The 16,690-nt window shown below is 42.1% G+C and overlaps 1 protein-coding gene and 1 pseudogene across 1 annotated transcript in view; both read right to left on the reverse strand.

Moving 5' to 3' along the window:
* Positions 1-16,690, reverse strand: part of PGM1 (phosphoglucomutase 1) — a 62,045-nt gene that overhangs the window by 28,416 nt on the left and 16,939 nt on the right. The gene's annotated exons all lie outside the window — the stretch shown is intronic.
* Positions 1,900-3,838, reverse strand: LOC144381922 (UBX domain-containing protein 2A pseudogene; annotated as a pseudogene).

The raw sequence follows: 16,690 nt of genomic DNA on the forward strand, positions 1-16,690 counted from the left end.
TTGAAGTAGAATCAGCATTGAAGAACAAAGCCATTCCTTCACAAAGCCATTCCTTCAGAGAGTTTTTTGGGACTTTGTAGTTTTAAAATAGTGTGTGGTCTGGGGGAGCTCTACGTCTCTGGCAAGAAAACAGAGTATTTGAAACAGTCTTTCCAGACCAGGTTCATAATTTTCACTGAAAAATTGTTAGAAAACCCACATTTTTATCCAATTCAATCATACTTTCAAACCACATTGGGGGGGGGGTGAAATACAAGTTTAGCTTGTTAAAGGAATTCTACCCAAAGAGAAGGCTTTTTGTAAATCAAAATTTTTTTAAAAAAGTAAAAAGGGCAAACTTTATATGAAGAGTTTTACAAAATGCATCTCATAAACCTATCTTTCCAGTCAAGCCTGGATTTTGATATGGTGGTCTCCTCCAAGCAGGACATACCTACCCATGTGCAGGAGTACCTGGGTTACCTGCTGGGCCTAAGGCAGAAGATGCTGGGGGTTATTACTGATTAAACCAATCAGAACCACCCACAGGTGGTACTTTGCTGTGTTCTTAACTCACCTTCCCGTACCTCTCACAGACGTTATCAGCACAGCTCCTAAATCTTCCCTAAAACGTAATTTATATTTGTTTCAACATGACCCAAGTTGGAAAAGAAGGAAGAAGTCCCATCAGTTCCTTGAACATACTTGGAGAAAACCTGACTACTGCATCGAAAGATTTATAAAATGAGGAGCTTGTGCCCTCATTCCATTCTCCCTTCTGAGAGAAGAAAGGGACAGGAATGTTTTAAACATTTCCATTTGTTATTTCTTTTTGCCCCACCCAAGATAAACATGCTTGAAGAAATGACTTACGGTGGAAAATGTGTCTGATGATACCTGGATTCCCTGGGGAAGCTTTTCTGGGACTGTTACCTCTGCCATCCTACAAGTCACTGAAAGCTTGCCTGCCTTATCATCAGCCCCTCGGCTGCCAACCATCTCCCAGGAAGCAGCCAGTTCATTTCAGTCACCTCTTGGCTCTCATTTGTCCATCTCAGAACAATGTTTGTTAGACTAATACATTTGCTATGCCTTGCCTCCCTCAGGAAGTGGTGATGACCAGGGTAGGTGCTAATAACTAGGCTCCTCTGTAGACCAGAGGGACCTGCTGACGGTGTGAAATCATTATTAATGATTATCACTGAGCCGCAGAGTGCTTTCTAAAACCCATGGCATGTTCGATTCATTCTCATAGTTGCTCCCTAGGACTGTTGTATAGATGACGCAGCTGAGGTCCAAAGTTATGATGCTGCCTGTTCGTCCATTCTTGCATTCATCCAAAAGCAGTAATAACAAGTGTTTATGGAAAGGTGGTATGGGAGGCACTGGGATAGATGACAGGGCAAGGTCATGTGGCAAATTAGGAATCACAGTTGGCCATTAATAGCTAACTCAATACAGCGAGAACAGTAACATCTCTCCCTTCTAGCAGTTTCTGGGTTCTGAGAAGAGTGAAAGTCTATGGTTGAGCAGTTCCATAATTTCAATAGGAGGGGCTTAATTAAGGATGGCAATTTAATCAGCCAGAGTGGTGATGAAGTTATCTGGAAATTATACTTGCACATACTTGCACATCAATTATACTAACTTGTACTCAGATCTTATATGTATTTGGTATGCAGAGGGAGACTGGTGAATGAATATTAACCTGCACCACCCAAGTCATCCCTTATTCTACCATTCTTTAGGGTGAGATCTGCAGTCAGTAATGGCCCAAGAAAAAGGGGATTATATCAGGAGTAAGAACAAGAAAGTCAAGAGAAAGAAGCAAGGAAGTCCATGGTACCTTCTTTCTCTTCAGCCCAAGAAGAGTAACAGCTGATCAAAGCCTCTCCTTCCAGCGAAGACTCTCTCCTGTGAATCACCCTCGGGAATATTAATCCTCAACCTGATATTGAGGAGGTATTACTCTATTATCCTCCTTCCCTTGACAATGTCTGGAGCACTGCAACAGCTCCTGACTCAATCTCCCCTTTCTCTTTCCCACCTGTACCTCCCTTATTCTATCCTGGCTGAATCTATCCCTCCAACTCAGGCCCACCTGGTTCATTTTTTTTTTTTTTTTTGAGATTAAAATATTTTATTTCCCTAAAAAGAAACAACCTTAGATTGGAATAACAAATCCCCTCTTCCATTTCCCACCTGTTTAGTTTGACTTCCTCCCATTTAAAAGGAATTTGGGTCACAGAAGAACATTCTAAGGCACCATTTAAATATATGCTTCTTGGGGCGCCTGGGTGGCTCAGTCCTTAAGCGTCTGCCTTCGGCTCAGGTCATGGTCCCAGGGTCCTGGGATGGAGCCCCACATTGAGCTCCCTGCTCAGCGGGAAGCCTGCTTCTCCCTCCTCCACTCCCCCTGCTTGTGTTCCCTCTCTCGCTGTCTCTCTCTATGAGAAATGTTAAATTTCTGGACAATCCTTTTTCCAGCGGCTAACCAGATCTGTACATTAGTGGTGGGTTCCAGATTGTTTAGTTGAACAACTGACAAATTATTTTTATTCCCAACTTCAATACTCTTTGCCTTAGAAACAATTTTTGGTGTGGCACTTCCCAGTCTGTGACCCTGTCCTGAGAAGGGCTGGAACACAGGCTTCGTTGACATACATACTTCATTTTTTTTGTCTTCAACTTTAACATCCACCTCCTCTTTATCAAAAATTCCCTGTAATTCCAAAGGTAATTCCCCTTTTTTGATGGAGTTCAGAAACTGCTGACTTGCACCATCAGAGTAACTTCTGAAATCATCATTGACTGTGAATCCATTTTTCCATAATTTTATACTTACATTGACCTGTTTCTTCTGTTCAGTGGGAGACATGCATTTGGCACCAACCTTCTCAGCTTCCTCAAAAAGGCTGTCAACAAAATATTCACAATTTCTTTGACGATCATCACTAAGAGGTTGGTTGTCAGATCCTGTTTCACAAACCCATTCTTCTTTTATACTTTTGAGATTATCTACTTCTTTCATTCTTTTGCCTTACTCCGGGCTCGGCCGCGCTGCCGCCTCCCGGCCTGGTCCTCCGTTTGCTCAGGGGCCGTGGGCGCCACCACTGCTGTCGGGCTGGAGCCCCTCAGACAGGGAGCACCGCCGCCCCCAGACCCGCTGAGGCTCGCGGGGCCACGCCGCTGGGACCCGGCCCGCCTCCCTGGGCCTCCGTCGCCGGGCGCCGAGCACTAGTTCATCTTTTTAAAGCATAGTTCTGTGTCTCTCCTCTGCGCAAAAACTTTCCCTGTACTATAAGATCCAGAAATTCCAATTCTAGCTATAGACACAAAAGAAAGCAGGGACTCAAACAGGTAACTTGTACACCCATGTTCATGGCAGAATTATTCATAATAGCCAGAGGTCCATCAAGAGATGAATGCATAAACAAAATATGGTATATACACACAGTGGAATATTATTCCGCCTTAAAAAGGAATGAAATTGTGATACATGCTACAATATGGATGAACCTTGAAAACATTATACTAGGTAAAATAAGGCAGACACATAAGGACAAGTATTTGTATGATTCCATTTAAATGAGGTACACAGAAGAGGCAAATTCATGGGCAGAAAGTAGAACAGAGGTTGCCAGGGGGTGGAGGGTGGGGGAGAAATGGCAAGTTATTGTTTAGTGGGTACGGAGTTTCAGATGGGATGAGAAAAAAGTTCTGGAAATGGATAATGGTGATGGTTGCAGAATATTGTGAGTGTAATTAATACCACTGCAAGTGTGTACTTAAAAATGGCTGACACACTAAGTTCTACATTACATATACTTTACCAAAAAAAAAAAAAAATATATATATATATATTTTTTTTTTTTTTTCTTAAAAGAAAAATCCTTCCCTGCCTCCCAAGTGTCTACCAACTTACAGATAACTCCCTCTAGCTGGTACTCAAAGTACCCCCAACAAACAGCCTTTCCTGTCCTTCCCTCCCCCTCCTGCTACTCCTTCTTGCATAACACAGTTCACACTACAAGGAGGGATACCTTACTGTTTACCCGCCATTTTATCGTCAAACACGACAGGGAGCAAACTTAGTTTTCCTTTTAAAAAACAGGACCTGGTGTTTTCTTATGTTTCACAAAAAAACAAGTTCCACGTTCTTTGCCCTGCTGGCCATATACACATATTCTTATTTCTAAACATATCTCTAAGTTTAAAGCTCTGGAGACCAAATGAGATATCAGTATTACAAATGGGGCCCCACTAATGTCTTATTTTTGTATGTTAAAATTTCCTGTACTTCTTAGCTCACAGAAGCATCATGTAAAAAAAATTTCCTGTAAATGCAGACAGCTCTATGCAAATAAAAACAAAGGGAAACTTCTAACAAAGGCAAATTATATTCTACAGTCCATAAATGCACCAGATAAATGTGTAATAAAGAGAAAAAAAATGAAATGATCTTCATTTAGCTCACTAGGCTGAAGAGGCTTCCAAGAATCGGCTTAAGGGTGGAGTGGGTATTGACAGAGGTGAGGAAGGAACAATGACTTCTAGAATCTGTGGCAATAAATTATCTTTCCTTTACATTTCCTCCCTAGAGCTCTGTCCACAATCAAAGGGATGTTACAGGCGTCAGAATTGAGGATATGTTAGAAAAAGAAGGAATCAAACCACCTAGGAGGAGATAGGTTCTATCAGATTAAAGTGCTTTATTGGTCCACTAAATGTTTGACGTAATTCAGTTTGGTTGCATGACTGCTTTAAATGCAACACTATTTTTTTAAAGTTAATTTAATTTTATTATGTTATGTTAGTCACCATACAATACATCATTAGTTTTTGATGTAGTGCAACACTATTTTAAATAAAGAACGCCCTTGAGAAGATTTGAAAATATTGCTTGGCCTGCCACAGCTCTAACAAATAGGCAGTTACCATATTTAGTCAATTATTGTCACTTAAATGTATTATTTAGCAAACCTTCAGATTGTAAATCTGAACAAGTCTATGGGGTCTGCCTGAATTACAATTCCTACCACCTCTTCCACATTCTTCAGCTCCACACAAAAATGAAATGAAGCCAAATATATTACAGCTAAGGGGACAGTGTACCAGATCCACTCAACAATCTAGATATATGCAGAGAAATAATGTTCCTTTCGTTCTTTCTCTAAAGATTAAAAGCATCTTAATACTGTTCCCTTTGCAGCTCTCCTCAAAGGTGAAATTTATAGCATGTCACATTTTATCTTAAAAATGTGTATGCTTCATAATAATTTCATATTTGAATGCTTTATCAGCAATTTTTACATGAGAGGCATTCAGATTCTGAAACTGGGCAGGAAGGAAACTTCGCATTATAAACATTAGGATCTACAAACATTTTTTAATTTAATGTGGCGGTGTGTTTTTGTTTTTGTCTTTAATTTGGGTTTTGCAATCACACCTGCTTGGTGTATTATTAAAATAGACTGACGATGAATGCCCAACACATTTGGTTGCCATGCTAAATTTTTATGTTCTCAGAACCAGAATCACTCCCAGAAAGGAAATACAACAGATTTTTAAAATTTATGAGTTCTGAGGGACTGTGTGCTCCAAATTACTGCTAAGTATAATCTAAAACACTAAAAATATATTTTTGGTCCCACAGAGGAATCTGCAGAGCAAAAACAGCAACGTCCTAATGCCCACCTTCCTGCAAATCAGTGGGACTGTGCAAATTGTTAGATTATCAAGATCAATGCCTTCTGGTGCAAGATTCCTTCTGATTTGGTTAATTCAGCCAATGCAGTTTTTCACAATGCAGAGCTCTTAGCAGAGCCTCCTTATATTATAGTCTTACAGGAGTTATTAACTCTACCCTGCTGCACAAATTCACCGCACACAGGGCTTCTTTGTGTCCAAGGTCATTATAAGCAGGTCCCCTGTAACAGGTCCTCTTGGTAGGCTTATACCTAACATTTTCCAATCCCCTCCTGGCATTTCTGCATGACTACCAGGATCCACAAACAACAGCATGCCCTGGCTTTTGTTTTCCTGTTTGACAAGTGACTGAACTTCAACAAGGAAGCCATTGAAAGAAAACAAAATCCTCCTCTCTCCACTACTCATTAGAGCCTTCTTACATAGGAGAGGGTACCCCTTGGAACTAGGTTAGAATGTAGATAAGACCGCTTAAGGCTGGGGGTGTGCTTTAAATGTCTAAAAAGCAACAGGTATTTTTTCAAGCAAAAGGCACAGAGTACAACACTTAAGGAGCCGAACTTACATTCCTATATCCCAATGTGACTAAGGTAATTTCAGGAGTCATATCACAATATACGTTCTCTAAAGTCACAACGAAACACTAACTGGATGTTAGTAGCAGGTGTACACAACATACACATCTTTGTACTTTTGTATATTTCTGCAAAGTGAAGAAAGAAACATATGTGGAGAGCCAGAAACATAACAATAATTATCGTATACCAACCCCATTGGCGGCCGCCATCTGCACTACCGTTTCTATCGCCGATTTATTAAAATACCGCCCATCTCCACCAACCACCAGTGAGGCTCCCTGGCGATCTTTAAGGTCTATGGAAAAGAACAGACTCTGGATGAAATTCTCCAGATAACATGGCTTCTCCTCAAAACAGTAAGTTTTCTTCCGTAATCCACTAGTTCCCAGCTTTTGGTCATAGTAAGGAGCAGTAGCAAAGGTCAACAGAGGAAGAGGACCTTCTTCCATTTTTCTATATTTCCCAGAAATCCATTCATCAAAATCACTCATCTTTCATTTTCACCACTTGGCTCAGCAAGGGGTTCCGGAGAGCAGGCAAGGGTCCTCAAAATAGTCTGTCCGAACTGAAGCTGCAACAGTGTCATCTGAGTAACTAAAACAGAGGTTGGTCACTCTCAACGAGGAAGCTGGGTTAAGTCCTTGCTGTCGTCACCCCTGGTGAAAAGTGAAGGGCCACATGCCCGCCCACACCCACACACAAAGCACATCTTCCAAGCTGTTTTGGTGAGGACACTTCTGCCCACATAACCACGCCAAATACCCTTCAATTATTTTTGCCTCATCTCCCCCGTTAGATCACTCCAAAGGATTCTGGCAGCCTTCAGTCACAAACACCAGCTGGCTGTCAGACTCCCCTCGCAGAGCCCAGGCAAAGATGGAGCAAGTGCGGTCCCCAAAAGCAGGCTCATCGTGAACAGGACACCCTGGTGTAGCTCCCACTGCTCCCGACACCCCTTAACGCAGAGCCTCTCTGGGCACTCGCCGCTGAGAAGGCCGTCTGCTGCTACAGTTGTCCCATGCCATCTAGCAAGTTAAAGGTCAATCTTAAAATGGAAGTGAGGGATCTCAGTTACCTCTGGTTTCCTTACATCACCATCATTTTGATACCCAAGTCATTTTTTACCTCCCATGTGCCATTCCAGTTGGAAGGAAGAAAGTCGCCAAACAGAACAGATTTATTCATTGCCCATCAAGGATTTAGCAAAACAGCATTCAGCTCTAGAAGAGTAGATACCTACAAACATGCCTGAGTGATCAACAGCTTGGCCATTCCCTTGAACTTAGGGAAATGTGGGAATGGAGATGCACCAAATCCTTGAAAACGTAAGCGAAACGGGGAGGGAAAAAAGTATGTTTCTCTAAGTGCACAAGGTCTGATCAAGTTATTATCTGGGAAAATAATATGAACATATGATTAAATTTTGTGTTTTCATTTTCTCAGGTTTTTTTTTAAAGATTTTATTTATTTATTTGACAGAGAAATAGAGAGCACAAGCAGGGGGAGCGGCAGGCAGAGGGAGAGGGAGAAGCAGACTCCCCGCAGAACAGGGAGCCGGACGCGGGGCTCCATCCCAGGACCCTGGGACCGTGACCTGAGCTGAAGGCAGGTGCTTAACGACTGAGCCACCCAGGCGCCCCTGGTCCCTGAGATTTTATTAATGATCTATTTAAATGCATGCATGTGTCTTCCTTATCTAGTTCAGCAGAAGCTGACGATTAAGAAACTCCATTGTCAAGGTTTTGATGAACTTGTCAAGGATGCTTAAAAAGTAAACCAGGACTAATTACACCACATGTTTGGAGAGTCCGAGATGCACTGGAGTCCAGGTTTCCAAGCGAAACATGAATAATCCCTTGGTAAACAAAATCTGAGTATTGTCCTACTAACTTGTCAAGCAAGGTCCAAAAGCAAACGGGACTGGGAGCAGCAGACTGCCCTCTCTGCTCAGGGGGACGCTCTGTGCAGGACCAGCTGAGTGAGCGGGCCCAAGAGCCGAAGGCAGCCTCTGGCGGCAAAGCCTGGGCTGCTTCCAACGACAAATGGTGCTGGTCCAAGTGCAGGGAAGACCTCGAGACATAACATTAAAACAATTCGCAAGACCACGTCTGGTAAGCCAAAAAGCAGTTGGCCAAAGAATACGTTTTATAGCTTATTTGGGGCTTTTATTTACTTTTTAAAAATGAAATTCTTTAGAAATTAATTTATGAAGTCAGCTTGCTGTACTGACAGTTTACATACCCACTGTTTTGCAATGACAATAAAGGCATTTTTTTATTCATTTTTTTTTTTAAATCTGGTGCCAAGTTTTCTCTGGTTCTAGATAGGTTTGCAAATTAGGCCAGCATATGTGTCTTGACATATTTAATAATAGATCAAGATTTATGAAATATCAAACCAATAATCTTTTCATTGGGAATAACAGAGCAACCGACCACATAATTGGTAGTTTTCTTAACAAGTTCTTGCAATCCTAGGGTAGACTTAGGGGCACTTGGTCATAAGGGTGCTCCAATAGCCCCAGCTGAAGCTTCTCTGCTCACACATTCCATCCTGTTCTCTGCTGGTGGTCTGCCGCTCTCTCTGTGAAGCTCAGTTCCCGAAGTTCGAACCAAGACAGTTAACATTTTGTTGGTTTTTTTCCCACACATTGATTTTATTTAGTTTATGGTTAATGCAGATCAATTTCATAAAATGAGAAGTTACGAAGAATCAAGGCATAATTATGCAAATTCAAAATAGATGTTCAATATAAAAAAATACAAGCATAAAAGTGGGTTTGTTCACAGCATGAGATCCAACAGCTCTTGCTTCAAAGGATAGGAAAGACTTTTTTTTTTCTTGAAGACTGTGGCCACATCACATGCTAGAACACCTCAGCTTACCAGTGTGTTTTCATGTGAACCATAACTTGTTTCTAAAAATATTTTTTTACACCGTAAGTGCTGTAAAAGCTGCACTTTTCCAGAATTAAACCTGCTTTTGGACCTAGCACCAGTTTCTAACTATCTAAAAACTAACTGATACAGAAAGTATTCCAAATGTAACTATTCTGATTCTTAAAAGTTAAAAAACTTTCTGGGTGCCTGGGTGGCTCTGTCGGTTAAGCGTCTGCCTTCAGCTTAGGTCATGATCCCAGCGTCCTGGGATCGAGTCCCACATGGGGCTCCCTGCTCAACAGTGAGTCTGTTTCTCTCTCCCCCTCTGCCCCTCCACCTGCTTGTGCTCGTGCTCTCTCTCTCTCTCAAATAAATAAATAATCTTAAAAAAAAAAAAAAAAAGATTATCCTATTTAAAAAAATAACTTTCCGAAGTAGCTTAAAAGAAATATTGCAAACTTGGTAATGCTGGTACTCTTCCAATTACCTGATATGCCATCTCGGGGGTGATTATTATTTGCCTCTTAATTTCAAGATTTTTAAATATACCTTCCCTGTAGATCATCTTCACATTTTCAAAATTATTTAACGCAGAAGGAAACGGATAGTCGTGACTGTGCACCAAGAGATCATACATGTCTAACCTGTAGAATCAGGTCACTAAGTTAACCCAGTGGGTGAACCCAGCGCATCCCTCTTGCATGGAAATATCTAGGTGGGCACATGGACCTTTTTCCCTCCCTGTGTGTGAGCCAGCCCTCCAGTGAGGCATGGATTGGGGAAAATTCCCTCTCTCACGGCTCTTGCACATGTCAATGAATACCCAGCAATTTAAGTGCACACTGAATCTAAGCCTCCAGAGGAAAGAGTTCTATACCCCAGAACAGAGAGTAGTAACATTGTCAGTGACTTCGTATGTCCAGCACGGTGTTGGTCAATATGCAAAACTAAAGCAAAAAGATATAACCCTTGCCCTAGAAAAGCTTCTATTCTAAAAATGAGCCTGAGTCATAATTTTATGGACACTGTAGAACTCAACCCCATATAAAAATATTACCAGAAACAGCAATGTTAGATGAACTGTGAAGTGTGGTAAAAAAGAAGGGGCATTAAGAACATGAAGCTTCCTATGACGCGTGGACTAAGTGGGGCAGCTATTAAGAAACTCATTTGTTTTAGCTCTCCAGCAAAGGTTGAACTTCATCTTCGGAAACGTTACTGTCGAGCATAGCGAACCCAATTTGGCCTAATCAATTTGCCTGCATTGCCGGTACTCCTTCACAGTGACACAAATTACATTTAAACCACATGGGGGATTTAAGGATTACTCCCTTCAGACAAGGAACTTTCATACTGGTCTTGGGTCCAATCAATTTCACGATGGCAGAGTTATGAACCCCTTCGCTCCCAGCCTCACAAAGACTCCAGCGCCCGTTCTGATCTGCAGATACCTTCCTAGTAGAACACAACAGAAACTGTAGACTTACCCATCCTTTACTCATTCTAACTTTCTTTCCATCAGTAAATACTTATTGAGTAGCTAACTACCATGTTCTTTGGCTTATGCCACAGTAGTGGACATGGGGGATGGGATTGCTAACCCTGTCTCCAGGTGTAAGCACTAGAAAGAAAGCGAGTAATTGGGCTAAAAGTAGCAGGGATCATTAGACCCCCAGCCTGACACCCTGCACTTGTGACAGCTGCAGGTGCCTGCCTGAGTGGTTGGGGTATGTGACCCAAGTGATGGGAAGACACTCATTCATTTCTCCCACCAACAGTAGGTAAGCATGTCATGAATGCCAGTACTGGGCTAGGCATCGCAGGATAATGCAACGACCCCATGTTTAGGAGCCAGATAAAACCAGGGCTCAAATCTGACTTTCAACTGCATGAGAAATGTAATCTTGAGCAAGTTACTTACCTGCACTGAGCCTGTAAAATGGGGACAGCTCTCCAGGTTGTCCTGGGAACTGAATCAGGTAATATGTGAAAACATGTAGTGCTGTGTCTGGCAGCTAACAGATTATCAGTAAATGGTAGCCCCTTCACCCTCTCAATCCTCAGTCTCCTCATCCCTACAATGGGATAAGGTTTTTGTGATGACAACCTCACCAAGTGTCTAGGAAAGCCTTTGTGAACTAGAAAACAATGTGAAGATATGAATTTTTTTCATATTCAGGAGGCAGAGGAGGAGAGAAAAAAGGGCATGGACCTTTGTTCTTAAGAAGTTCACGTCAGAGAGTGCCTGGGTGGCTCAGTCGGTTAAGCGTCTGCCTTCGGCTCAGGTCATGATCTCAGGGTCCTGGGATCGAGCCCCACATCGGGCTCCCTGCTCAGTAGGGAGTCTGCTTCTCCTTCTCCCTCTGCCTGCCACTCTGCCTACTTGTGCTCTCTCTATCTCTCTGTCAAATAAATAAATAAAATCTTTAGAAAAAAAAAAGAAGTTCACGTCACAGGAGCCACCACTGTGTGGTGGCCTCGGCTCTGTCCCAGAGGTGCATGCGCAGATCTATCAGTCTTGAGAGGTTACAGTAATGGGGTGAGACCGGAGAAACAGCTGGGGCAAGACTACAAAGCCTCATGAACCACACTAAAGTTTATTCTGTAGGCACCAGAAGCTATGGAAATTTTTAAGGAAAAGGAATCTAAAACTGATATGCTTTTGGAAAGTTAACTGGCTGCCAGTGGTGCGTCAAAGAGCTTCAAGAAGGAGAGACTGGAAAAAGATTAACAAGGTTGCAAAAAAGGAATCCTTCCTCGGCTGGGGTGGCTCTGAGGGTCCTGGTCAGTGGGGTCTTGTGCAGAGCGGCTCCTCTGCCAGCCTCCTGCACAAGCTTCAACTTTAAGTCCCGAGGCTACTCTGAGCCCTGCTGGGATTGCTTCCTCCGGCATGAAGGCACCACCCAAACAACCTCTTTCCTCTGACTGCTTCTCCACACAGTGTCTTCCACTCACTCCCTCTCTTCTCTGAGAACTGTCCCCCACCCACCCCACAAGAGTAGACTCCTAGAGCCAGGAGGAGGACCTCGCTCCTACAGGACCCTGTTCTACTACAGGACCCTGATGCCAGGCCACGATCGCCAGAGGTGGATGCCTGACCAAAGCTACATTACTCATATTTTCCCTCCCAGGAATCTAGAATTAGGACTCAAAAAAGTACAGATTCGATTCAGTTAGTCTTTGAACTGGGAAGATAGGTAAATCAGGAGCTGTTGGGCAGGGACAGTCGTGTCATGAGAATATCCATAAATTGTGACCGACGGCCACACACTATGTGAGAATACCTGTATGCTATGCAGGATACAACTCTGGAGCACTTAGACATCTCTGAGATTTGTGGGCCAATGTACAGAAAGAACTGGAAAACTATTCAGGATAGAATCAAGCATAAAATAGGTTAGATGAATCTTCTCAAGAGGGTAGGGACTGCAGATTCAGTAGACATGAGAAGTAGGGAATGTGGTCTGTGAACGCAAGCCGCTTGAGACTCCCTCTTGGCATTGTGTTCTGGACTGGGGTGGTTTCCTATGCAGCTCTCCAGGCAGCACGCACTGCAGTCAGCTGACAGTGTCACCCCAATTCAATTGGAAAGGTCACTCCTAACTATTTGGGGTGAGAGACTGGTTTTTGAAGAGGGCATTTTTTAAAAAGATATAGTTATTTATTTGAGGGGGGCGGGGGGAGAGGGAAAGAGAGTCTTAAGCAGACTCTGAGTGGAGTGTGGAGCCCAATGCAGGGCTCAATCTCACAACCATGAAATCATGACCATAAGATCATGACCTGAGCTGAAACCAAGAGTTAGAAACTCAACCGAATACACCACCCAGGCGCCCCTTGAACAGGGTATTTTAAACATAGAAAGATTGAGAATGAAGTATGGATATGAAGTAAATCAAACTCATATAGTGTACAGATAACAAAATAAATCACACTTGTAGCACTAATAATTTTGCGGTAAGTTTGGGAGAAAATCTAAGTATATTTGATATTTTAAGTATGTTGGGAGAATCTGGGATATTAATTTATCTAACAGATTAGTCTTATATTCCCAATTTCTAATGTGTAGTTCAAGTAACCTATTTGGACTTACGATTTTAAGTTTAAGGAGGTAAGAGAATTTTATCAAAATTATAAACATTGGGACATTCAAGAAAATTTTGTACCATATTTACAGTTTGGATTTTAAATCATCAGAGGCAGACAATTTGCTGTAGTGTTTCAGGGAATGGACTGTAAGGCCCTACTGACAGGCTGGAAACCCAGCTCTGCCAGTCACTAGCTGTGTAACCTCGGAAAAGTCATTTAACCACTTGGCGCATCGTGGCCTCATCTGTAAAAAATAGGGAGAGTAACAGACCCCCTAGCTCACACGTTGTCTGCAGGCATGGTTGCATGAGGTAATACACAGCAAGTTCTAAAACCAGAGCTGGTATAGGATGCCCTACAAAAGTGTCTGCTGTTATCATAATGAGATTATATGAGAACAACTTGAATACTTTCAAGATTTGCTTGTTAGACAAAGAATTTTAGAACTAAATCAGTTTATTTGATTTCTAAATTTGTATTCATAGGAGTTTGAGTAAATGAGTTTAGAACTAAGATCACATGCGCACACACACACACACACATACAACACGAACCCCCCCAACTTACTCTGACAATTGAGTCAGCAGAGAGAGGAAAACAAAGCTGAGATAAACAGACGGGGTAGATAGAGAGTGGCTGCCGAGGTTCCTCCCATCTCAGGCTTGTGTGAGGCCCAGCTGTCCACTCCACCCTTGGCTTTCAGGAGACACCTCTGCAACCTTATGGAGCAGTCCTCTTGGCAACTCACTGTAGTCAGACTAGCTTCCTATCACTTGCAACCACCTGCAGCTCTTCACAGTGCTGAGCTGGGCTCGGTGGTGCACGGCTCCCATTTGCTGGCTCTGAGCCAAGCTCTACCTGCTGACCCATCCGGGCAAGAAGAGGAAGAGAAGAAAGTCTCTCTCTTTCTCCTTTTGAGCAACCTCAATCAATAGCAAGGAGACAGGCAGAGTACCATTTACTAGTTGGGTGACCCGGGGCAAAATACCTAACTTCTTGGTGCCCCCACTTTCTCATCTTTAAAATGGGGACTGAAAATAATACCTATTTAGACTTATTGTGATCATTTTGCATATACACAAATATCAAATCATTATGCTGTACACCTAAAGTAATATGATGTTACATGTCAATTATACCTCAATTTAAACAATGCATCCTTTAAAGAGAGTTAAAGAAAGAAAGAAAATAATATATATTGCATGGTTTGTTGTATAACGATGAGTTAATAAATGTAAAGAACTTAGCATAGCTGGTTCTAGTGTCTTGTGAGCCCTACATAAGCCTTAGCTTTTATTATGGCCCCGAATCAATCTGAAACTATGTTGCTGTGTATCATACCAATCTATGGGTATATATGTTTTAACAGAATTAGGAAATGTCCTTTAAAGAAAAAGAGAAATTACATTAAACTATAAAGGAGGTACAAATTCTGAAGATTTCCAAGGGCTCGATGGCTCAGAGCTGTGCAGAATCTCAGGCTCAAAAAGATTCCTGGAGCATATTTTGAAATTAAAAACAAAACAGTGGCATCAGAGCGTGTACATCCTTTAGCATCTGTCAGCCTGTTGTCCATCTGTTTATCTACCCATGTATCCAGCAGTTACTACATAAACTGACTTGCTGCATTCATTTCACCAAATGCTGTGTACCACAGGAAGAGGACAGACTCAAGCTGTCAAGAAATTTTTGGTCTAAAGAGAGAGATAGATAAGTCAACGAATTGTTAAAAAAAAAAAAAAAAATGGAGTAAGAAGTGCTAATCTGGGAACTCAAGAGGGAGTTATGAGCTCCCAGAGGTGAGAGAGAAGGTAAGGAAGGCATTCCCCACCTCCAAAATGCCATTCTTAGTTCATGTGGCTAAATCTAAAAACAATCTTTGAAGAGGCACAGGGCTTAGAAGGCCTTTTCCTACATACTGCACTTGTGACGAGGGCTCCTGTTTTATTATAAATTACCAATATTCAACCATTTTGACCTGTAAAAATGGCAATTTACATGTTTCATATAGAATTTTTATATGTATCTTTTATTTCCTTTTTGGAACATCTTCAAGACAATTTTCATTTAACTCCCTTAAGAAAAATGAAGGGAGGGAAATCAGAGGGAGAGATGAACCATGAGAGACTATGGACTCTGAGAAACAAACAGGGCTTTAGAGGGGAGGGGAGAGGGGAGTTGGGTTAGCCCAGTGATGGGTACTAAGGAGGGCATGTATTCATGGAGCACTGGGTGTTATATGAAAACAATGGATCGTGGATCATCACATCAAAAACTAATGATGTATTGTATGGTGACTAACATAATAAAATTAAAAAAAAAATCTATTAAACTCAGAAAAAAAAAAAAGAATACTCATTTGGCGCTAACAGAGTATTTTCCCATATTCTGACTATTACCAGAAACTATGTATGAAAACCCCTTGGTTAAAAAAAAAAAAAAAAAAAAAAGTAAAAAGTAAGTATTTAAAAGTGGGTCTAAAGAATTGCTTGCTCACTTGTGGTTGTATGTTTCCCTCTTGTGGCGGAAAATGGAAAAACACGCACGGTTTCTCACGACCTCACAAGTTGTGTGGCCCTATCGGCTTCACACAACTTGAGGGGGCCGCATTCACCTCAGACAGAATGGGAATCATGCCCCCTGGAGTTCTGTGGCAGACAGTGGTTGGCCCTCTATCACATAATTAAAACATGAAGGGATTTCTGGGCTTTTAAGAAAAGGAAAGGTATGGTGAGGTCGTTCTCTGTCTCATTATTAAGGATTTTTCCAACTGCATGGCCTGGCCAAACTAGGATGTCCAGCTGTAAAGGAAGTGAGTGAAGGTGGCCACAAATGGGGGATGTCTTTTTCTGTGGAATCTTTGTGAGCCTAAGTTTCTATGAAATGGGGATAGTAAAGCTTCCTTTAAAAATTCTGAAAGTATATGAGAAAAGGCATGTAAAGTGCTTATCACAATGCCAAATCATTGAGTAGCAATCAAGAAATATTATCCAAACTACCAAAATCAGAAAGACATGTTGATAAGGACTGATCACATCCTTCTAACCCAGCCTCTGATCTCTAGAGCAGGTTAGACCAGGCAGGAAATAATCAATGCTATAGGTGGGGCTGGGTGGTGAGAGGTACAATGGGCCAGGCAAAAGGCTGGGGAAAGGGACTCTACCGCCCCTGCTCTAACCAGAGGGCTTGGGAGTCAGATAGGGCCTGGGTCTGAATCCTACCTTTGCTGCCTCTGGCTGTGCATGGCCTTTCTGGCCTCAATTCTCTTATTTGTAAAATAGAGACAATGACACCTGCTTGAAAGGTTGTTGTACGCAGGAAATAACCACAGGAGGGCAGTGTGTTGGGCAGTGTTCCAAGGGCTTTATAAGCATTAACTCCTTAGACCTTCACAACAGCACTGTAAGATCAATGCTATCATTCTCAGCCCCGTGTTAGGGACAGGACACCTCGGGATAC

Source organism: Halichoerus grypus, chromosome 5 (genome assembly GCF_964656455.1).
Source record: "Halichoerus grypus chromosome 5, mHalGry1.hap1.1, whole genome shotgun sequence".
NCBI lineage: Eukaryota > Metazoa > Chordata > Mammalia > Carnivora > Phocidae > Halichoerus > Halichoerus grypus.